This window comes from Panthera tigris, chromosome B3 (genome assembly GCF_018350195.1).
Source record: "Panthera tigris isolate Pti1 chromosome B3, P.tigris_Pti1_mat1.1, whole genome shotgun sequence".
NCBI lineage: Eukaryota > Metazoa > Chordata > Mammalia > Carnivora > Felidae > Panthera > Panthera tigris.
Window position 1 is genome coordinate 117,622,148 of NC_056665.1, and position 25,093 is coordinate 117,647,240.

Here is a 25,093-nt window from a genome sequence, read left to right on the forward strand (position 1 = left end):
AGCAATGGCAAAAAATAAGTAAATAAAAGGAACAGTTTGGAATTCAGAATGAAACTTCTATTTTTTTTTTATTTTTTTCTAATGTTTATGAATTTTTGAGAGAGGAGACAGAGAGACATGACACGAGCAGGGGAGGGGCAGAGAGAGGGAGACACAGAATCGGAAGCAGGCTCTAGGCTCTGAACTGTCAGCACAGACTTCTATTTTTAAGAGTATGCCTGACTTGATGTTCTAAAAATGCTTATGTAGAAGAATATTCAGATGTTGGATAAATTACGCAAATATACATTTACATGCATTACTAGGGTGCCTGGGTGGCTCAGTTAGTTGAGTGGCTGACTCAATTTCAGCTCAGGTCATGATCCCAGGGTCATGGGATCAAGCCCTGCATTGAGCTTCATGCTGAGTGTGAAACCTGCTTGAGATTCTCTCTCCTCTCTCTCTCTCTCTCTCTCTCTCTTTCTCTTTGCCCCTCTCCCCTGCTCATGGTCTCTCTCTAAAAAAATAAAATAAATCTTAAAAAAAAAAAAAAAAGGAAAGTATAAAATCCCAAAGTAGTAAGTTTGTGGGGAAGCCTCAGGAGCCTATCCTAGAGTTATGATAATTAATAATTACGTAGGAGAATAGGAAAATAACTCTTGGGCAATAAAAGAGAGCCCTTGAAGAACAGAGCTTAGAGCCTCAACAGGCTGAGTGAAAGGATGAGCTAGAAAAAAATTTGCCTGCGGGAAAAGGAATCAAAAGAGAAACCTGTCTTACTGTTGGTGACTCCAGGTAGACTATACTAGAATAATGATAATGCTACTGCTAATAATAGTGATAATGATAGTCTTTACCGAGAATTTGTAAACATAGTTTTACCCTCATGAAGGTCTGAGTTTGAAATGAAGTGATCCCAAGCTGGTAGTGCCCAGTGGCACATAGCAAGTATAAATGAAAACCCGCTCTGGAAGAATCTTCAACCTAGGCTCCTTGGTTTTGTCGCAGATAAATCTAGGCTAACTATGAACTCAAAAACAAGCCCCCATGAATAAGTCTGCAAAAAGCGAGGTATTTTTACCTCTGAGATTCCCAGCTATTATAATTATCAAATATATTGATTATATACAGAAAAATATTGAATCACTTGATAAAACTAGCAAGAAATCATAAAAAAAATAATGAGGCAGAATTTCTAAGGAGAAAATACAAAACTGATCTTAAAAAGTCAATGGGGGGGGGGCGCCTGGGTGGCGCAGTCGGTTAAGTGTCTGACTTCAACTCAGATCATGATCTCACAGTCCGTGGGTTCGAGCCCCACGTCGGGCTCTGTGCTGACAGCTCGGAGCCTGGAGCCTGTTTCAGATTCTGTGTCTCCCTCTGCCCCTCTTCAGCGTGCTCTCTCTCTCTCTCTCTCTCTCTCTCAAAAATAAATAAACTTAAAAAAAAAAAGTCAATGGACTTCTTTTTGGCCATGATGGAATAATGGGAACCATATTTACCCTCCCACTTTTAGCAGCTAGGGAACTAGACAAGGTATATGAAATAATGATTTTGAGACAAAAGACATTAATTTCCGCCAAAAAAAAAGAACAAGTGAGGTGAGCCATACAATTGCTAATTGCCCCAGTGTTACAACCTGGAGAGAATTTCCAGGTGCAGTGCAGGGAGGGAGAACCCAAGCTGATCTTAGCAATTTCACCTAGTTAAAGAGACAGAGTTCAGAGGAAGGTGAGGTGAGAGGAACTAGAATTTTAGGGCGAAATACAAAGAAAAAGAGAATTTCAGGGAGAACTCAGGAGGCGTATAGATCCATTAAGTGGAATTTTAATTTATAACCATCCCAGAAAGACAATTCCATCCCCAGATGACTTTTTTTAAATCATTTTTTTAATGTTTATCTATTTTTGAGAGGCAGACAGAGTGCAAATGGGGGAGGGACAGAGCGAGAGGGAAACACAGAATCCTAAACAGGCTCCAGGCTCCGAGCTGTCTGCACAGAGCCCGATGCCTGACTGGAAGTCACGACCATGAGATAATGACCCAAGCTGAAGTCACACTTAGCCAACTGAGCCATCCAGGCACCCCCTCCCCCCAATCCCAGATGACTTTACTGGTGAATTCTATTAAACACTTATGGGGGCACCTGGATGGCTCAGTTGGTTGAGCATCCAGCTCTTAATTTCCAACTGGGGTCATGATCCCAGGGTCATGGGATCAGCCTCATTGGAATCTGTGCTGAGCATGGAGCCTGCTTGGGATTCTCTCTGTCTCCCTCTCTGCTCCTCTACCCCATTTGTGCTCTCTTTCTCTTTCTCTCTCTCTAAACAAAACAAAACAAAACACTTACGGAAGAAATAATATAATTCTACACAAATTCTTCCAAAAAAACATAAAGGGAAGGAACACTTTCCAACTTATTTTATTTTATTGAGGTATAATCAGCATATAACATTTTATTTATGTCAGGTGTTTGTATACATTGTGAAATGAGCACCACAATAAGTCTAGTTAACATCCATCACCATCCGAAATTACAAAACTTCTTTTCTGGTGATGAGAAATTTTAAGATTTACTCTTAGTGACTTTCAAATAGGCCCGCAAACTCACACCCCTAAGATCAAGACCTAAGCTAAGACCAAGAGTCTGAGGCTTGGGGCGCCTGGGTGGCTCAGTCGGTTAAGCGGCCGACTTCGGCTCAGGTCATGATCTCGCGGTCAGTGAGTTCAAGCCCCGCGTCGGGCTCTGTGCTGACAGCTCAGAGCCTGGAGCCTGTTTCAGATTCTGTGTCTCCCTCTCTCTGACCCTCCCCTGTTCATGCTCTGTCTCTCTTTGTCTCAAAAATAAATAAATGTTAAAAAAAATTAAAAAAAAAAAAAGAGTCTGAGGCTTAACCGACTGAGCTACCCAGACTCCCCTATAACCGGAAGTTTGTACCTTTTGACTTCCCTCACCCATTTTACACACACCACCCTACCCTTAGGCAACCACCAGTCTTTTCTCTGTATCTATCAGTTTTGTTTGTTTTAGATTCCACATAAAAGTGCAATCATACAGTAATTTTATTTCACTTAAAATAATGCCCTCCAGGTCCATCGGTATTGTTGCAAATGGCAAGATTTCATTCTGTTTTATGAGTGAATAATACTCCATTGTGTATATATACCGCACTTTATCCATCCCAAGCAGGCTCCTTACTGTCAGCACATAGGCTGATGTGGGGCTCGAACCCACTAATCATGAGATCATGACCTGAGCAGAAACCAAGAGTCCGACACTTAACCACACAGGCACCCCTCGAGTTAGTTTTTTTTTTTTTCCTTCATTTTTTTCAGATAATTCCACAGAAGCTGGATCATATGGTAGTTTTATTTTTAATTTTAGGGGGAACCTCCATACTGTTTTCCACAGTGACTGCACCAATTTACATTCCCAACCATCAGTGCCCAAGGGCTCTCTTTTTTCCACATCCTCACGACCACTTGTTATATCTTGTCTTTTTAATAATAGCCTTTCTGACAGGGGTGAGATGATATCTCTTTGAAGTTTTGATTTGCATTTCCCTAATTATTAGTATTGTTGAGTGCCTTTTTTATGTACCTCTCGGCCAACTGTATGAAAATAATATTCTATTTTGCTATTGAGTTGTAGGAGTTCTTTACATATTTTGGAATTAACCCCTTATCAAATATATGATTTGCAAATATTTTCTCGCATTCGGTAGGTTGCCCTTTCATTTTGTTGATGGTTTCCTTTGCTGTGCAGAAACTTTTGAGTTTGATGGAGTCCCACTTGTTTACTTTTGCTTTTGTTAATTTTTCTTTTGGCGTCAAGCCCCCCAAAATTGACTAAGACCAATGTCAAGCTTACCACCTATATTTTCTCCTAGGAGTTTTATGGTTTCAGGAGAAAAACATTGCATTTACAATAGCATCAAAAAGAATAAACTACTTAGGAATAAAGTTAACCAAGGAGGTGCAAGACTTGTATGCTGAAAACTACAAAACATTACTAAAAGAAATTTGAAAAGACAGGGAAGCCTGGGTGGGTGGCTCAGTTAGTTGGGTGTCTGACTCTTGATTTCAGCTCAGGTCATGATCTCATGGTTTGTGGGATCAAGCCCCAGTCCCACATAGAGCTCCACGCTGGCAGCTGACATCATGGAGCATGCTTGAGATTCTCTTTCTCCCTCTCTCTCTGCCTCTCCCCTGCTCGTGTTCTCTCTCTCTCTCTCTCTCTCTCTCTCTCTCTCACTCTTGCTCTCTCTCTCAAAATAAGTAAATAAACTTTAAAAAGGAGAGTTAAAAAAAAGAAATATAGGGGCGCCTGGGTGGCGCAGTCGGTTAAGCGTCCGACTTCAGCCAGGTCACGATCTCGCGGTTTGTGAGTTCGAGCCCCGCGTCGTCGGGCTCTGGGCTGATGGCTCGGAGCCTGGAGCCTGTTTCCGATTCTGTGTCTCCCTCTCTCTCTGCCCCTCCCCCGTTCATGCTCTGTCTCTCTCTGTCCCAAAAATAAATTAAAAAAAAAAAACGTTGAAAAAAGAAAAAAAAAAAAGAAATATAGAACGACAAATGGGGGCACTTGGGTGTCTCAGTTGGTTGAATGTCTGACTTTTGATTTTGGCTCAGGTCATGATCTCACGGTTCATGGGTTCAAGCCCCTAGTTGGGCTCAGCACTGGGCATGGAGCCTGCCTAAGATTCTCTCTCTCCCTCTCCTTCTGCCCCTCCCCTCTCTGCATGCCTGCGTGCACACTCTTTCTAATAATAAATAAATAAATAAATAAATAAACAAACAAATAAAAATCTTAAATCTCTCTCTCGAAAAAATCTTAAAAGAAAGAAATGTAGATCAATGGAATAGAATTGGGAGTCCATAATGAATGCATCCATTTTGGTCAGTTGATTTTTTAAAAATGTTTATTTATTTTTGAGAGAGAGAGAGAGAGAGAACAAGCAGGGAGGGGCAGAGAGAGAATCCCAAGAATCCCAAGAGAATAGACCCCATGAACCACGAGATCATGACCTCTTGAGTCAAAATCAAGAGTCTGATGCTTGGGGCGCCTGGGTGGCGCAGTCGGTTGAGCGTCCGACTTCAGCCAGGTCACGATCTCGCGGTCGGTGAATTCGAGCCCCGCGTCGGGCTCTGGGCTGATGGCTCGGAGCCTGGAGCCTGTTTCCGATTCTGTGTCTCCCTCTCTCTCTGCCCCTCCCCCGTTCATGCTCTGTCTCTCTCTGTCCCAAAAATAAATTTAAAAAAAAAAAAAAAAAAAAAGGTTGAAAAAAAAGAGTCTGATGCTTAACTAACTGAACCACCCAGGCACCCCTGATTTTTGACAAGAGTTCCAAACTGTCCAAAGAAGGAAAGAATAGTCTTTTCAACAATTGGTGCAGAGATAACTGGATATCCATGCAAAAAAATTGAATTTGGATCCCTATATCACAATACAAAATCAACTCAAATTAATCCAAGACCTAAAGAAGTTAAAAGTATAAAACTTTTAGAAAAAGTATAGGTATAAGTCCTCATGACCCGGTGATAAGATCTGAGTATTTGTAACCCTCCAAAATTCATATGTTGAAATTCTAACCCCTGAAGCTGATGGTATTAGTAGGCTGGGCCTTTGAGGGGTGATTAGGTCATGTGGAATGGGGCTCTAGCGAATGGGATTAGTCTCATAAAAGACATCCCACAGCTCCTTCTGCTGTATGAGGATACAGTAAGTCTGCAACGGGGAAGAGTGGCCTCACCTGACCATGCTGGCAACCTGATCTTGGACTTTTAGCTTTCAGAACTGTGGGCAATAAAAATCAGCTGTGTGTAAGCTACCCAGCCAGTGGGTATATTTGTGACCTGGACAGACTACGATAATTTATATTAGGCAATAGTTTCTTAAATATGACACGAAAAGCATAAGCAAAGAAAAAATAGGTAGATTGGACTTCATCAAAATTAAAAACTTGTATGAATCACGGGATGCCTAGCTGGCTGAGTTGGTAGAGCCTGCAACTCTGGATCTTGGGTTTGTAGGCTCGAGCCCCATACTGGGTATAGAGATTACTTAAAAAAAAAATAAAATCTTTTGGGGTGTCTGGGTGGCTCAGTCGGTTGAGTGGTTGAGGTCATATCTCATGGTTTGTGGGTTTGAGCCCCATGTCAGACTTTGCACTGACAGAGCACAGCCTGCTTTGGATTCTCTGTCTCTGTCTCTGTCTCTCTCTCTGTCCCTCCCCAGCTCACCCTCACTCTCTCTCTTTCAAAAAATAAACATTAAAAAATTTTTTAATAAAATCTTTTATTTTTTTTTTTAATGTTTATTTATTTTTGAGACAGAGAGAGACAGAGCATGAACGGGGGAGGGGCAGAGAGAGAGGGAGACACAGAATCGGAAGCAGGCTCCAGGCTCTAAGCCATCAGCCCAGAGCCCGAGGCGGGGCTTGAACTCACGGACCGCGAGATCGTGACCTGGCTGAAGTCGGACGCTTAACCGACTGCGCCACCCAGGCGCCCCAATAAAATCTTTTAAAAAACAGAACTTGCTTGAGGCAGTTGGGCACTGCCTTTCCACTGCTCGTTCTCTATTTCTATCTCAAAATAAATAAATAAATAAATAAATAAATAAATAAACATTTTTTAAAAATGGAAAAAGGGGGGCACCTGGGTGGCTCAGTCAGTTAGGCCGCCGACTTCGGCTCAGGTCATGATCTCGCGGTCTGTGAGTTCGAGCCCCGCGTCGGGCTCTGTGCTGACAGCTCAGAGCCTGGAGCCTGTTTCAGATTCTGTGTCTCTCTCTCTCTGACCCTCCCCTGTTCATGCTCTGTCTCTCTCTGTCTCAAAAATAAATAAACGTTAAAAAAAAAATTTAAAAAAAAATGGAAAAAGGGGGGCGTCTGGGTGGCTCAGTCAGTTGAGCGTTCGACTTCAGCTCAGGTCATAATCTCACGGTTCACGAGTCTGAGCCCCAAATGGGGCTCTGTTGCTGACAGCTCAGAATCTGGAACCTGTTTCAGATTCTGTGTCTCCCTTCAGATTCTGTGTCTCCCTCTCTCTCTGCCCCTCCCCCACTTGTGATCTCTCTCTCTCTCTCTCTCTCTCTCTCTCTCTCAAAAATAAAAATGAAACATATAAAAATTTTTTTTGATGGGAAAATGATTTAAGTAGGTATTTCTCCAAAGAAGATATACAAATGGCCAATAAACACATGAAAAGGTGCTCAGCATCATTAGTTATGAGAGAATTGCTAATCAAAACCCTAATGATCTCGCTTCACATCAAGCAGGAAAGGTATAATTGGGGAAAAAAAGCCCAAAGAATAACAAGTGCTGGCAATGGTGTAGACAAACAGAACCCTCAAACCTCACTGGTGGGAACGTAAAGTGGCACAGCTGCTATGAAAACCAGTTTGGCATTTCTTTAAAAAGTTAAACATAGAACTACCATATGATCCCACAATCCTACTTCCAGTGACATAGCCAAGAGAACTGAAAACACGTTCAAGCAAAAACTTGCACGCAAATGCACATAGTACCATTATTCATGGGGGAAGCAACCCAAGTGTCCACCCACTGATGAATGGTTAAATAATATGTGGCATATTCATACAACAGCGTATTCTTTAGCCTAAAAAGGAATGAAGTGCTGTCACCTGGCGTAAGATGGCTGAACCTTGAAGGCATACTAAAGGAAAGGAGACAGACACAAAAGGTCACATGTTCTGTGATTCCATTTATAGGAAGTGCCCAGAATAGGCAAATCCATAGAGACAGGAAGCTGGTTAGTGGTTGCCAGGAGCTGTGGGGAGTGGGTCATAAGTAGTGACTACCCAATGTGTATGAAATTTCTATTTGGGGTGATGAAAATGTCCTGGATGGTGATGATAGTTGCAAAAACAAGGGAGGTGGTAAGTGTAGTTTTGCCCATGGTGGGTTTGAAGTGCCCAGGGAATATTCCCAGTGGAGGTACTTAGTAGGTAGCTGGCCAATAACAGAAGGGAACTGAAATGATATAGGCTACAGAAATAGACCTGGGAAGAGATGGTTGTTGAAGCCCTGAGGGTAGACGAGTTCGCTGTGGAATCATTAGAGTAGGGAGGGGAAGCCTTATAGAAGATCAACATTTTAAGATATGAGCATAAGAAGAGGACCTTCCAAAGGAGAATGAACAAGAGGAAGCAGAGAGGTGGGAGGAAGAGTGTGGGACACAGAAGCCAAGGAAAGAGTGCAGTGGTCAGAAACCTTACATGCTAGAAGAGTAAAATAAGTTAAAGGCGAAGAAATGTCCATTGGGCTTAGCAAAAAGTAGATGTAGTTTTATTGGATTGGTGGAGACCGGGTTCAGATAACAGTTATTGAAAAAGGTACCTTTAGGGATGCCTGGGTGGCTCAGGTGGTTAAGTGTCTCTATTGTTTTTTTAACGAAAAAAATTTTTTTAATGTTTATTTATTTTTGAGGGAGGGAGAGAGAGAAAAAAGAGAGACAGAGAGAGAGAAGAGCAGGGGAGGAACAGAAAGAGGGAGACACAGAATCAAGAGCAGGCTCCAGGCTGACAGTACAGAGTCCACATGGGGCTCAAACCCACAAACCGTGAGATCATGACCTGAGCCTAAGTCGGACACTTAATTGACTGAGCCACCCAGGTGCCCCAAGCATCTGACTTCTGATTTCAGGTCATGATCTCATGGTTCATGAATTCCAGCCCCACAACAGGCTCCGTGTTGAAAGCACAGAGTCTGCTTGGGACTCTCTCACTCTCCCTCTCTCTTCTGCCCCTCCCATGCATGTTCTCTCTCTCTCTCTCAAAATAAATAAATACACTTAAAAAAAAGAAAAAAATCCTTTATTACAGAAAGTCAGAGATATAAAAGTTAAATTAAATGTCATTGTCTCCCATTAGAATGTTTTATACATACATATGTATATATATATGTATGTATGTCAAGTTTAAACTATTTGTAGAAATGTAATTGATATAGCCCTTTTGAAGAGCTATTTGGTATTATCTGTTCAAATTTAGAAATTAGCATAGCCTTCCACCTTGCCTTGATATCAGTTCTAGAGAATTATAGACAAATATTTCATGTATTTCTTTCAAATTTTTAAATGTTTATTTCCAAGCGACAGAGAGAGAGAGAGAGGGAGAGAGAGAGAGACCAAGCATAAGTGGGGGCAGAGCAGAGAGAGAGAGGGAGACACAGAATCAGAAGCAGGCTCCAGGCTCTGAGCTGTCAGCACAGAGCCTGATGTGGGGCTTGAACTCACGGAGCTGTGAGATCATGTCCTGAACCAAAGTCGGATGCTTAACCAACTGAGCCACCCAGGCGCCCCGGTGTTTCATGTATTTTTAAGGAAACATGTATAAAGATGGTAATTGCAAAACTGTTTAAATGTGTATAAAATAGAAACAAATATCCATCAATAAGGGATTATTAAATAAATTATATAGTGGATGATGGTTGCCTTCTCAGTAACTATTTCCCTCTTCCTCTTTTCTAACAGAATTCTAATTTTGTTTAAATGTCTACTTTTCCCCAGTGGAGACCTTGAGTTTCAGAGAAAGGTGACTGGACTCTTAGCTCAAGGGGTAGGCCTGATTTTCCAAGGGTAATTGCATCTATTTTGCCAATGATTGTTTCAGGCAAGAGCAAGAAACTCAGTGTAGGATGCGATTCAATTCAGGTTCTTGGAGCTTCTGGAATGTTCTTCCTTGATCTTCTAGAAGAGCTTCTGAAATCTACTTGGTCTCTTTCCTGAATCAAAAAGCATGTGGGCTCAATATAGCCATTCTATGACCTTGAGGGGAGCTGTCCTTAGAATGAGGCCCACGTTGGGGAGCCTGGCTGGCTCAGTTGGAAGACCATGTAATTCTTGATCTTGGGATCATGGGTTTGAGCCCCACATGGGATGTAAGATTACTAAAAAAATAATAAATAAAAATGAAAGCTTAAAAAAAAAACACACACACAAAGAAGAAGGCCCACATTGTAGAGAGTAGAGCAAAGAGAAAAAAAGCAAGGCAGAAAGAACCTTGTTCTTGATAAAATTACTGAGCCTCCGGATCACTCAACCCTGAAGGGAAGCCTATCTAGTATTTCTGTTGGATGAGCCAAAACATTTCCTTACTGTTTAAGCCAGTTTGAGTTGAATGATCTGTTATTTGCTTCTGAAAATTCTAGTCCATACACTGTGACACAACCATGTTATGGAATACAATGTAGCAATTTAAAAAATGTGTATTTATTTATTTATTTTGAGAGAGAAAGAGAGTGAGAGTGAGAGTGAGAGTGCAGGGGAGGGGAAGAGAGGGAGAGAGAGTGAATCCCAAGCAGGCTCTGCACTGACAGCCTGGCTCAGGGCTCAATCCCAGGAACAGAAGCTGAAGTCAAGAATCAGAGACGTAACTGAGCCACTCAGGCACCCCCAATGTAGCAATTTTAAAAATATTCAGGGGCACCTGCCTGGCTTGGTTGGAAGAGCATGGGACTCTTGATCTTAGGGTCCTAAGTTCAAGCCACATGTTACGTATAGAGATTCCTGAAAAACATAAATAGACTTTTTTTAAATTTATTAATTAAAAAGATTAAAAAAAACAATTGAGCCACCCAGGCACCCTTAAATTTATTAATTTTTGAGAGAGAGAGAGAGAGAGCAAGCACAAGCAGGGGAGGGTCAGAGAGAGAAAGGGAGAGAATCCCAAGCAGGCTCCACACTGCCAGCATGGAGCCTGACTCAGGACCCAAACCCATGAACTGTGAAATCATGACCTGAGTCAAAATCAAGAGTCTGATGCTTAACCAACTGAGCCATCCAAGCACCCCAAACTTTTTTTTTAAAGTAGGCTCAATGCCCAACATGGGGCTTGAACTCATGATCCCGAGATCAAAAGTCGCATACTCCACTGACGGAGCCAGCAAGGCACCCCTGAGAAAAATAAATAAACTTAAAAAAAATGAGGTAGGGGCACCTGGGTCGCCCCAATTTTGGCTCAGGTCATGATCTCACAGTTCATGGGCTCGGCCCAAGTCAGGCTCCGCATTGACAGCTCAGAGCCTAGAGTCTGCTTCATATTCTGTGTCTCCCTCTCTTTCTCTGCCTCTCCTCCAATTGCTCTCTCTCTCTCTCTCTCTCTCTCAAAAATAAAAATAAAAACTTTAAAACATCTACCTAATTTTAAAGACTGAACTCATTTTTTTTTTAATGTTTATTTGAGAGAAAGAGAGAGAGAGAGAGAGAGAGAACCAGTGGGGAAGGGGCAGAGAGAGGACAGAGAATCTGAAGCAGGTTCCAAGCTGACAGCAGTCTGTCAGTATGCCTGATGTGGGGCTCAAACTCATAAACTGAGATCATGACCTGAGCCGAAGTTGGATGCTCAACCGACTAAGCAATCCAGGCACCCCAAAATTAGTATATTGCTACATACTGATTTAACATACCAAAAAAATCCTAGCCCTACTAATGAGTAAACATTGAATAACTCTATGATTCCATTTATGTAAAATTCTAAAAAGCAAAATAAAATATGTTTCTCTAAGTATATATAGACGTGATTGCATAATTTATTTTTAATTTAAAATTATGTAATATTTACTGTATTGAAAATATATGTAATGCATATGTAAATTATGAAGCATAATAAAATGAAAACCAGTGAACCCACTACTGAGTTTATGAACCAGAACATTACCAAAACCATCGAGGCTACATATATGTTCTTTTTTCTCATCACCTTTCTTCCCTCCAGAAGGGAAATAATAACTCTAGAGGGTAACCACTACCCACTTTGGTTTAAAAAAAAAAAAAAAAAAAAAAACTACTGTTGTTTCTTTCAACAGTAGATTATTACATAGGCCAGTTTTTAATCTTCATTGATAATGGTATCATACAATATAGACTTCTGACTTGTCTTTTTTTCATTCAATACCTCATGTGTGTAACTGTAGTTTATTCATTCTATTTTTGTATAATGCTCATCATGTGACTTATTGAGAATATGTTTATTCTCTTGTTAGACATTCGAGTAATTTCGAGTATTTTTTTTCTTTTATTAACAATGGTGTTATAAACATTCTTGAATATGTGTCCTGGTGCATGTACGCAAAGGTTTTTTTTATTTTTTTTTTTATTTTTTTTATTTTTGAGACAGGGAGAGACAGAGCATGAACAGGGGAGGGTCAGAGAGAGGGAGACACAGAATCTGAAACAGGCTCCAGGCTCTGAGCTGTCAGCACAGAGCCCGACGCGGGGCTAGAACTCACGGACCCCGAGATCATGACCTGAGCCGAAGTCGGACGCTTAACCGACTGAGACACTCAGGCGCCCCGCAAAGGTTTTTTTTATACAACAGTAAGAGTGGACTGCTGGGTCATAGAGAAAACACATGGTTTATTTTTTTAGGTTATGCCAAGATAGTTGTACCAATATACACTTCTACAAGAAATGCCTAAGTATTCCTGTTATTCTACATCCTTGTATTCTCAGACTTTTTAAATTTTTGGGGCGCCTGGGTGGCGCAGTCGGTTAAGCGTCCGACTTCAGCCAGGTCACGATCTCGCGGTCTGTGAGTTCGAGCCCCGCGTCAGGCTCTGGGCTGATGGCTCGGAGCCTGGAGCCTGTTTCCGATTCTGTGTCTCCCTCTCTCTCTGCTCCTCCCCCGTTCATGCTCTGTCTCTCTCTGTCCCAAAAATAAATTAAAAACGTTGAAAAAAAATTTTTTAAATTTTACAAAGGAAAGGGCTTTAAAATGATTATCTCACTATGGTATTAGCATTTCTGTGATTACTAATAAAGGGGAGAATTTGCTATATTTTATTCAAGACTTGTCCTCCCCTTACAGCACCGGTCAAAATGTAGCTCAGGCTTATACTTCCTCCTGGAAGCCTTTCCTGACTTCTGATCTTCTGGCTAGAGGAAGTGCTACTACCAATACTTTGCATGTTTGTATCATAACATTTTAACAAGCCATCCATTTTTCAAGGATACGTGATCATCTCTTCTTTATAGCCCAAAGCATAGTCCATGGAAAATTGCCTTTTGTGGGGCACCTGGGTGGCTCAGTCAGTTAAGCTTATCTAGTTTGAGAGCCAGCACACATGGGGGAGGGGCAGAGAGAGAGAGAGAGAGAGAGAGAGAGAGAGAGATGGAGACACAGAATCCAAAGCAGGCTCCCAGCTCTGAGCTGTCAGCACAGAGCCTGATGCAGGGCACCACCCCCACAAACTGTGAGATTATGACTTAAACTGAAGTCAGACATTTAACCGAGACACCCACGGCATCCCCATTTTGCTACATTTTAAAGATATGCTGTGATTTAAAAAAAAAAAACACTAATTTTTTGAATATTATGTGTCTAGCTTGCCCATTTAAAGGTGAATAAACACGTGCTCCCTTCCTTGAAAGAACTCGGTGTCTAATATACGAGAAACGGACTATCATACAGTGGGATATGTCCTGAACGATGACGCAGGGACTGAAGCTACATGGCTGGGCTTTTGGGAGATTAGATAGTCAGCAGGATATTGCTTTAAATCCAGCAGTTCTGATGACAGCTCAGGTGCTTGACAAGAATTCCAAAAATTTCCTCCTCTCAATCTAGGGCACAAAGGTGCCTATTCTAGTGACTTTCTGTTTTTCATATGATTCACCTATGTTATCACCTATAACTAACTACATTTCCCTTTTGCTGTCAGTTAATTGACTCCTCTGCATCTCTGGTTTAAATTCTTGAGAGGATATGTGTGGGCCAACTAAACAATGTTTTTCTCAAAGGTCACAGGCTATGTTGCTGACCAGCTGTGGCCATAGGAATAGGGTCAGAATGCACATAATGTGGTCATCAATATCCGAATTAATTATCTCCAGTCATTTTCCTCAGCGAGGGCCTATGAGGAAAAACTCCTCAGAAGGGGGAGGCCTGTTATTGCAGGTGAATGGCCTGACCTATTCTCTACAAGTGACAAACAAGTGAATTGTTTAGGGCGCTTTCTGTTGAGGGGATAGAAAACTCCATTCAAACTGATTTCAGAAAAGGAATCTATTGGCTTACACACTGAGAAGCCTAGAAGCATCATGGTTTCAAGAATGGCTGAATCTATGTTCTCAAATGATATTGTCAAAAATCTCGCACCTTCTCTTAACTCTGCTTTCTTCTGTGATTGTTTCATTCTTATCCCCACTAGTTCTAAGGTGAAATCCTCCCAGATTTAAGTTAAGTAAAAAAGATGGAGTCCCCTCCCCCAGCCCCTTTTAGCATTATTCCTGCTAGATGAAGCAGCATAATGTGATGGTTGAGACCATGGACTCAGGAACCAGATCAGCTCCATCACTTACTGGTATTGTTTTGTGTTGGAAGTAGGCTTCATGCCAAGAACAGAGACCAACTCAGGGCTTAAACTCATGACCCTGAGATCAAGACCTGAGATGAGATAAAGAGTCAGATGCTTAAGCAACTAAGCCACCCAGGCACCTCCATCACTTACTGTTCTTAGAACTTTGGACAACTTATTTTACCTCTCCAAGCCTTGGTTTCTTCATCTGTACCACAATGGTTCCTACGTCAGTGGGTTGCTGTGAAGTTTAAAGTTGTTGGATACTTGCAAGGTGCTTAAAATAGTGCCTGGTACAACAGAAATACTCAATTACCTGGCTCTGATTGGGTTATAACTTTATCCCTGTGCTCTAAGGTTCGACTTTACATCCAAACTACAAAGATCTAGAGTAGTGGAAGGATAGTTTCTTTTAAGAAATTTGGAGTGCCATTACCAAAGGCAGGGGAACGGCTGCCAGGTCAATATAAGCAACAAATGTCTGCTACAAAAAAGTTGGCAAACTTGGTGGAGACAACTCTCTAAGGTTTTATTTTATTATAAAGTAATACAGGAATTTGTATAAAATGGTTCTAACAAAACAAAGGAATATAGAATAACCTGAAGGGATTTCTGTTCATGCCTGTAGTTGTAAAAAAAAAAGCACAATTCATTTTTTTTAAAGTTTATTTATTGTGTGTGTGTGTGTGTGTGTGTGTGTGTGTGTGTGTGAGAGAGAGAGAGAGAGAGAGAGAGAGAGAGAGAGAGAGACTGAGAAAATCCCAAGCAGGCTCTGCGCTGTCAGCACAGAGACCGACCAGGGGCTCAAGCTCATGAACCCAGAGATCATGACCTGTGCCGAAGTCAGGAATTGGATGCCCAACTGACCGAGGCACCCAGATGCCCCAACAATTCGCTTTTATTTGCGAAATGTAACTAGCGTTTGACTAGCACGTCACTGAAAAAAGCACTTTCACATGCATTAGTTAATTTAATCCTTGCAATAGCTCTGCGGAATAGATATTTTAAAAAAAATTTTTGTGTTTATTTTTATTAAAAAAATTTTTTAACGTTTATTTATTTTTGAGAGAGAAAGCGCAAGTGGGAGAGGGCCAGAAAGAGGGAGACAAAGGATCTGAAGCAGGCTCTGTGCAGTGAGCACAAACCCTAACGCAGGGCTCAAACTCATGAACTGTGAGATCATGACCTGAGCCGAAATCAAAAGTTGGCCACTTAACCAACTGAGCCTCCCAGGCACCCCAGTATTTATTTTTGAGAGAGGGAGAGAGACCAAGGGCACAAACACAAGGTGGGCAGATGGGAGGAGCAGAAAGAGGAGGAGAGGGGCAGAGAGGGAGAATAAGAATCCCAAGCAGGCTCCCTGCTGACCATGCAGAGCCAGACTTAGGCCTTGATCTCATGAACTGTGTGATCATAACCCAAGCCGAAATCAAGTCAGAGGCCTAACCCAGTGAGCTACCCAGGCACCCCTGGGGAATAGATATTATTAGCCCTACTAACATTAAGAAAACCTAATGAGTGGAAATACAGATGGATGTAAATTTTACAAATGGTAGTAATGTTATATAGCCTTTCCCGTTAGTGTTCCCATTGCATTTTATGTTCTGTTGGTACTCATGTATAATCATCTTTTCTTTTTCTTTTTCTTTTCAATGTATAATCCTTTCTTTCATTCAACAAATATTTATTGAGCACTTGCTGTATGCCAAACCTTGTCTTAGGCACTGGGCACTGGGCCACAGCAGTGAACAAAACAATCCCTGTATTCCTTAAGTTTACATTATGATGGGGTAGGGGAAGACAAACCAGAAAATAAATAAGAAAAATATAAAGTTAGTAAGTGGTGATAAATGCTGTAGAGTAAAATCCAATAGGAAAAGCAGATAAAGAAAGGGAGTGTGTTTCAGTTTTACACACAGTGGTCAGTCTATCATCTGACGTTGTTTGTGGCTCTTCCCAAACAAGGATAAAATCTTACTTGCATTTACCTTCCAACACTCAGGGAGCCAACAACTTTATGTCCAATAAATGATAAGCCTGAGAAGAGTTGGGAAACAAAGGCCTGTAAAAAGATATTGACCGTAAAGGGCGTAAATTGAAGAATCATTTATGACTAGTTTCACTTAGTTGCGTTAATTTAGTTTCATTTCCATTAATAAGTGAATTTCTTTTCAGCACCTTTGCATTACAGAATGAAAGTTGTGTTAAAAGTTCTTACAGGCTATTTTAGGTGTTTCAAGTATCTTTAGCCCCCTCTTTGGCTCTACTAGTGAGCACAAGGGGTGTGCGCGTGCACTTAAAAAAAAAACAACACACCACGCCCTCTGGCAGTTATTTCTTGGTATCAAGAATAGCTGTTTTCCAGGGGAAAGTTAGCATTTGGGAGTTCGCACTAACGTGCTAGGTGAAGCCGCGTTAGCAGTCCATCCCACCTCAACGAGCCACAAAGCAAGCCTGCACGCCCGGAAACACAAACTACAAAAAGTGAGACTCTAACAACCCCAGCGCCCCGCGCAGCGGAACCATGACCTCAAGATGGCGTCTCGTAGTCATAAGATTCAATCAGCTCCAATCAAAAATGGCAGGGTGGGTCGTAATTTACAGTTCGAGCCTTTCTAGTCCCCACCAGGCTCTCCTTCTCTATGGTTATTGGCCGCTGCGTGGTGATTCAGAGCCAAAGGGAAGACTATCTATACACGTTCTTCTCTATGATTCTCCTCTTCAGTCGGCCTGGCCGCAGTGCATGCCGGGCAAGAGGAAGACCTCCAGAAGCTCCCCGCGCAGCGCGGCTGTGTTTGCGGCCTGTGCGAGTAGGCGCTTCGGAACCAGTCTCCCGGCGAGCGGTGCGCAGAAACCTCGAACCGGTGGAGCCCACTCGTAACCTGGAGCCCGGAAGGCCGCGAAGACCGTACTGTTTTCTCAGCGGCGGGTGAGTCCACGCCTCTGAACGCGTGTGGGAACCGGGAGACCCGGGAGACCGGGAGTAGGGGAAACCAGGGAGGGTGCGAAAGGGCCGGGGTGGGATTGGGGGTGAAGAGGGGTTGGGGTGGGGGAGGGGGCTGGCACGAGGCTTGGGTTTCTTCACTTCTCTAAGGCCTCGAAAACCAGTGGGCCCAGCAGGAACCCGTGGAGGCCGGGACCTACTGCCAGAGCTTTCCTCCTCGTATTGTCGCCCACTTTCTCTTTCCCTCCCACGGCCCGTCACTGAGTGGATCGCCTGGGCCTTTTCTGGGCTCCACGTTTGCCACAAAACGATCGGTCTGCCCCTGGGGAGCCCTTCCCTGAGGCCCCTTTCTAACCCGAGCCTGGGGAACCTTACTGTAGATTTTCCCGGCCTAGGACACTCTTGCCCCAGGCTTTGCCCACAAGCCAGAGAGCAGCCACCCGTTTTAGCGAGGTGCCGGCCACCAACGGATTTCTTTCCCTTCCTTACTCTTTGGTCATCCAGAGCCCTCCACCGAGTGCACTCCCCCATACCCACTCCGGATTCAGCTAATGCCCACCTTTTTTGGCACCCTCTTGGTTTGCTTGTCTAAGATTGTGATGAGTATTGTGGTCCTGCCCCCTTCCTCCTTTGGAGGTTGCAGTAAACTATATCCCCATTCATTCTAGGCGATGACCAAGCTCCACATTAAAATGTGTTACTTCTTTCTTACTCTTCTTTGGTCTTCAGTACTTTTTAAATACGTTTTTCGAAGTAGATCTAGGAGTACGAAGATTATTTTGAAGTTATGTAATGTGGATATTTATATTGCCATGGAAAAGCCATTTTGATCCTGGGCAGAGAGGAGCAGACCAAAAGGAGGGAAGAGATTGGACTTCTCTTGTACCAGACTGCTCTAGTATGAAGTACTGTGAATTAGGTAGTTGGCAGTGGAGTATAAACAATTTTTATACGGTCTTGGGAACTTTGATTTTTAAAAGCTTTCCAAAAACATTCAGGGGCCATGAAAGGCATTCAGTTGGTCCTCATGATTCAAGCAGATACTATACTATTCTAATTAATCTAACTTTTCTTGAAGCTTTGGTTTTTCTTCATCTGTAAATTGAGGATTATAATAGTATCCACTTCATAGGTTATTGTTATTAGGGATTAATTGAGAAAAAGTATGTAAAATCCTTAGTGCGATGTCTAAGTCACATAGTGTTTAGTTTGCATTAACTGATACTGTTATTTAAGAAATTTCAGTGAAGTACAAGAGCCTGATCCTGACTCTTAACGTTTCGTCCAATGTACTCTGAATAGACTTTTCTAAATAAAATCAAAGTTAACCCTTAATAAAAAGTTTCTTCTTCGTATGTTATTACTAGAAAGAGGCATTGTGATACAGTGAAAACAGCCTTTGGATTGGTAATTTCAGGATAGTGGGGACGTTGGAGTCCCCACTCACTTATTGTGTTTCCATGTACAAAATAGCTTCTTCATCTGTAAAAGGACAATAATATATCTACACCAGGTAATTTGGGAGATTCAGTGAGATAATGTATGTTGAAGGCTTTTGTAAACAGAAGTAAATAAAATGTTAGTTAATACTTTTATTAAATAATAATTCTTCTTGGAGTTACCAGATTCCCATTTCTGGTCTCCAAAATATGGTTTTTCCTGTATGTATGTATGTATGTATGTATGTTTGAATGTTTGATTCCAGAACATTTCTAGTAAGAAAATGTTTTCATTGTCCCAATGTTGCATATAGGCACTATATGTTAATAATAGTTTGGGCCAAGGTGTTTTTTTTTTTTTTTTTTTTTTGTGGTTTGGTATCTTTTTATTTTACTGTGTTAAGGCTTTAAATCTGTTATTAAAATAAAATGAGTTCATTTTAATATTGGTAATTACTTCAGACCCGATATTAGTTTGGGATTTTCAAGTAACTTCTTGGGTCACTGATTAGCTATATAGTTTTTTCATTTATATACGATTTAAAGAAAAATTGTATTGACTATTTTGTAACTTTGGAAGCAGAAGTAGTCATAAATCTTTTAACGTCTTACAAAAACATTCTGTGTATTTTGTTTAACCTCTTGATAGTTTTTTCTGACAACTACCACTGCCATTCCTAAGAGGATTTCGATTGATTATCCTTTAAAGTTTTTGAATAGCTTTTCTCTTGCTTTTTAAAAAAATTTTGAAACTTCAGAAAATAAAAAGAACATAACATTTACACCACCAGAATTACTGATACTGCTTTTTAGAACTTAATCAGCACAATTTCAAACTTCAAAGAAGTTGCAAGAAGAGTAGAAAGAATTCTTAAATAGCTTTTCACCCAGATTCCCCAAATGATAACATTTCACAAATTTACTTTGTCCTCTCCTCGTTTTCTTCATAGTTTTCTTCTGAAATGTTTTGCTAGTAAGCCACAGATGAGGTGTCCCTTAGCCCTTAAATACTTAAGTGTATATTTCTTAGAATAAGGGTATTTTCATATTTAATAGCAGTACAGTGAACAAAATCAGGAAATTAATATTGATTCAATATTACTAATTTACAGGTCTTAATTGGATTTAGCCTGAACTTGTTCTGAATTGATATTGCTTTTTTTTTTTTAAAGCAACTTTACTAAGGTGTAATTGATACATAAAATACACTTGTTGTAATGTGCAATTTGATGATTTTTAGTAAGTGTTCAGAGTTGTGTGACTGTTACCCCCAAAAGGATCCTTCTTTCCGGTTTGCAAGTCACTCCCTGTTCCCACCTCAGCTCCAGACTACCACTAATTTTTCTCTGTAAATAGTATTGCTTTTTAATCATTGAAAATGGTAAAACTGCAAAGTGGAAAGCTAAGAAAAAGATCACGTCCCTTTTTGGAGACTTAAAACACTTGAGTATTTTCATACCTCTGAAAAGCTTTCCTGCAAAAGAAACATTTTGTTAATCGAGCATTTCCTATTCTTCTTTGGATATGGAATACTCTTTCCTAGGAATAGTTCCTGAAGACTCCACTTCTGTAGAAATTCAGTTTGAGATGCGGTTTTGAGGGGCTTGCTTTCCTTAGGCTGGGACAGGTATGTCAGTCCATTGTACCTTGTAGGCTGTAAGCAGAGCAGGGAACAATACATGCTACAGTACTGATCACTTATATTCAATGAAGAGCTACTGGACTGGCAGTGTAACTGTAGGAAAATAATGTTTAGAAAAGAATCTGACACACAATTGGAGCTAGATATCTGTTGAATGAATGAGTTGTATAAGTATTTGTTCAGGAGAATCTGTTGGTTCATTTGCCTCTTACCATTCAGAAATTTGGCACACCGGGTCTGGATGGGGTTAGCCAGTAAATCTATTCCGGGTGAAATATTTTTTCTATTGGGATAAATCTGCAATGGAGGAATGGTTATTAGCAGTAAATGGTGTGAGAAAAGGAGTGATTTAACAGCATAACGAGAAAAAAAAACATAAGGAGGAAAAAGTGAAAAAAAGAAAAGCAGAATGCATGCATATGTTGAGTGGTAGGGATACATGTTATTTAAAGTTTTTTTTTTTTTTGGACAGAGGAAACTAGATTTATTGAGATAAAATTTACATACAATAAAATGCACCCATTTAATTTCAGTGAATTTTGACAAACGCGTAATAAATCTGTATGACCACTGCCACACTAAAGTAGGCACTAAAGATAATGATAGGTGCTCATTTTGTTACTTTGGGCTATAAGGTTTCATACTGAGCCGGTAAAAATGCTTTGAGCCTTCTAGGGGTGCGTGGCTGGCTCAGTGGGAAGAGCATGTGGCTCTTAATCTCGGGGTTGTGAGTGTGAGCCCCACGTTGGGCGTAGACATTGCTTAAAAATAAAATCTTACTGAAAAAAAAAATGCTTTGAGCCTTCTAAAGGTGAAGCCCTCCAGAGTGAAAGTGAAAAATACAAGTATTTTGTAAATGTTACCTAAATCATTTCAGTGCTAATAAAATAACCTTTGCAACTCTCTTTTTCTTAAAGTCCTTGTGTGATCCCTCAGCAATTGGCTACACTTGAAATAAGTACATCCAGAATCTAACACTTTCACCACCTATTCCAGACCACCCTCTCCTGTCTGTATTATTATAGTAGTCCTTTGCATCTCCACTTGTTCTCCAGTCTCATTAACACAGTGGCCAGTGACGCTATTAAAATGCCAGTCTTACTAACACAGTGGCCAGTGACGCATTTAAAGTGTAAGTCAGGTCAAAAGCCTTTCAAATGTTTTCCATCTCAGAGTAAAAATCAAAACCCTTGCAGTGGCCTACTAAGTGCTACATTCTGTGAGCCCGCTCCCCTAAGTAATACTTGGCATTTATCTTTGCTTTCCTCAAGTACTCTGCTCCAGCTGTTGGCCTTGTTTTTCCTCCCACAAAACACTACATGATCACCTCAGGCTCCTGTATTTGCTGTTTTCTTTGCTTGGAAGGCTGTTGCCTCCGTATATGAGGCTTCCTGTCTTGGCCGCTTTGGAGTCTTCATTCAGTTTGCCTATCTTTGTGAGGCCCAACCACCATATTTAAAGTAAAGTGCTCCCATGTTCTTTTCCCTACTTTATTCTACAACGTACCTACCAACTTTTTGTTGTTGTTATTTTATTTTTTTAATTTACATCCAAGTTAGCATATAGTGTAACAATGATTTCAGTAGATTCCTTAATGCCCCTTACCCATTTAGCCCATCCTCCCTCCCACAACCCCTCCAGGAACCCTCTGTTTGTTCTCCATATTTAAGAGTCTCTTAATTTTTTTCCCCCTCTCTGTTTTTATATTATTTTTGCTTTCCTTCCCTTTCCTTGTGTTCATTTGTGTCTTAAAGTCCTCATGTGAGTGAAGTCATATGATATTTGTCTTTCTCTGACTAATTTTGCTTAGCATAATACCCTCTAGTTCCATCCACATAGTTGCAAATGGCAGGATTTCATTCTTTGTGATTGTTGGAGTAATACTCCATTGTATATGTATAGTATATCTTCTTTACCCATTCATCCATCGATGGACATTTGGGCTTTTTCCATACTTCGGCTATTGTTGATAGTGTACCTACCAACTTTGAATCTCCATATAATTTATTATGAGAATATTACAATTTATCAACTGTAGGTAAAAACTGATCAGCTTTGCTTATGGTTATAAAAGTATTCTTAGTCATTTTCACACATGCCAAAACATAAAAGTTTATGTTGAAAAAAGTGGTTGATACTCTCACTTTAGGGTGTTTAAGGTGAACATTAATATTGGTCAGTGATCATCAGAATTGTTTGTTTTCTGACCATAGGAGGGACCATTATCTTATTAAGATACCTTTCTTTACCTTTGAAGTTTCGCCTATGAATAAGCAAGTTTTGGATGGTTTTAAATGAAAGGGACATACAACAAAAATTAGAAGTGAATAGAATGCATACATTAGCATAAAACATATAATCTGGTTATTCTTACAGAATGAATTATACATTTAAGAGCCACGAAATACAATTGAAACACCAAGAACATAAAGCGTTTTAAAAAAATGGTTACAGCTTAATACTTGGCAAAAAATTCATGCTCCGGTCTTTGTAAAAACATTGTGAGGCTAGACACTGGGTCATTGCTAGCATAGAAATTGGCACATGGGAGCTTGTTAATAAATTTGTTTACTGATTCATTCACTAATTTATTTATTCAACAGGTATTAATACCAACTGCCCTCCTAAGAAAGTGCTGAGATAGAGTATTATAATGATAATAGAAGAGCTTCTGTAAGTAGGACAGTAGCCCTCTTTTGAAAGGAGATACACTTCTGCCCCCTCCTGTAGAATGCTTGTTTTTATTTTTGGGCAAAAAATATTACAAAAAGATTAAAAATTCAACACATTTATAATATTAAATTAGTTCCATTTTTCCTTTTTAATTTATGCTGATGCTTAAGATTTTAAAGCATTTTCCAGTACCTTATTTTCTAAGTGTATGAAATTCTAGGAATTTGTTTTACCTGTAAAGCTTTGAAAATATTTTAAGTGTACTGTGTTTTCTGAAATGGAAGTTTAGATTTTATAGAATTATCCTAAATAATCCTGTATTATCCTAACTTATCCTAACTTATTAAGTCAACACTGAGGAAGAACAGCTGTGAGCCTGAAGGACATGCTTATCTAAGACTGTTTTAAAGAAAAGTCTAATAAACAGGTAAAAAGATACTCAACCTCATTAGTGATTAAGGAAATACACGTTGAAATGAGAGTATTTTTTACCTATGAGACTGTTATAATTTAAACACTGATTTACTCCAGTGATGTTGAGGATCTGAGGAAAGGGCATACATACCCATGTATTGGTGGTGGGGATATAAATTTGTACGCTGGTTTTGGAGGATGGTTTGGAGGTAAAGTGTAGATACATACAGTACTAAGCTGTGTTATAAAATTATTTGCACAGGTGCATAGATTTATATATCCAGTATGTCTAAGAATGTTCAATGTTATTTGTAAGAGGCAAAATGTGGAGCCAATCATCCTTGTTGATTGAATAATTATTGTATACCTGTATTATGGTAGTTTACTGCATTATAAAGGTTGGGATAGAACTTTGTGAACTGATATGAAGAGATGTTAATGACAATGAAGTAGAAATGCACGTAACAATATAGTATGATTATACTGTTTGCAGAAAAACACAAATAATTATATGTTAGTTTGTGTATAGAAAGCTATTTAGAAGAATACAACGGTATATACCAAACTGTTGGGATTAGGGGGCGAGGAAGTGGAAGACATGCACTTTTTATCTTCTCTCTTCTGAAGGGTGAGTAAATCAGTGTATGAAATACACACACAGAAATAGTACAAATGTTCTTTAAAAGCTTCAAACAACTCTAGACCCCTTCAGTTGTAGAGTGTAGGTGAAATTTTTCCTAGTATCCAACAAACATCCTGTTCATTAAATTGCTACCCTTTAGTGCCATCACTGATACGGGATCACCGATTTTGGCTGCTTTTTAAAATTGGTACATGGGATCTTCCTAGGGCATCACATTGTTTTTCTACTTTTTCTTATAGTTCTGGACACTCAAGTATGTTGATGAAAATATAAAATTTGGTCATAAAGGAGTCTTAAATACATTCATTTAGCTAAAACACAAAATTAAATTTCTTTTAAGTAATATAAATCAAATGAAGCGATTTAGTGTATTCTTACATTAAATCAAATGCTAACATCTGATTTCTTGAATTTCATTCATTCATTGAATTTCATTCAAGAATGGTTAAGAGTTTTGCTTTTATCAAAAATTATGACATCTTTCTCACTGTCACAAATTTTATGTTCTTTATATTTGAATGGTTACCATGTGACCTGATGTCAGGCGGTTTCTTCCCCCTCAGGTTTATAGTTTACTGAGACAGTCATTTGTCCTTGAGGAACTGGCCAACATTGAGTCAACAAATACTGCGTAACTTTGTACATTTAGTTTTCAGGGTGCTGATGTGTGTAAAAAATGACTGCATCAGAGCACTTAAAAAAAAAACTGTTAGATAACCTTCCTGGATTCTGAGTTTGGTTTAAAAAGATTCGTTGATGTTTGGTTTTTAATTTTTGGATATTAACTGAACCTCAAAATTTTTTTCTTCCTTTATATGTATTCCCACATGATTGTAGGAGTCTATCCTGAATTTAGATCGTGTACATTTTGGGAACTTATTTTAGAAAAGATCTAAGTTTTAAAAATTCTCAATGGACAGACAGAGAAAAGAGGGTCTTTGCCAACTCCTTTGGGTAAGAAAACTTTAGAATTTTGCAGATACGCTAAAAATGAAGGCCAACAAACCAGGCATATCAAATTGCAAAGATTTCAAATAAAAT

The 25,093-nt window shown here is 40.1% G+C and overlaps 1 protein-coding gene across 1 annotated transcript in view; it reads left to right on the plus strand.

The window, feature by feature from the left end:
* The first annotated feature begins 17,037 nt into the window (after positions 1-17,037).
* Positions 17,038-25,093, plus strand: part of RBM25 (RNA binding motif protein 25) — a 60,164-nt gene continuing 52,108 nt past the window's right edge. The window contains exon 1 of the mRNA XM_007095101.3: positions 17,038-17,226. The gene's annotated coding sequence lies outside the window, so the exon portion shown is untranslated. The remainder of the gene's footprint in view (positions 17,227-25,093) is intronic.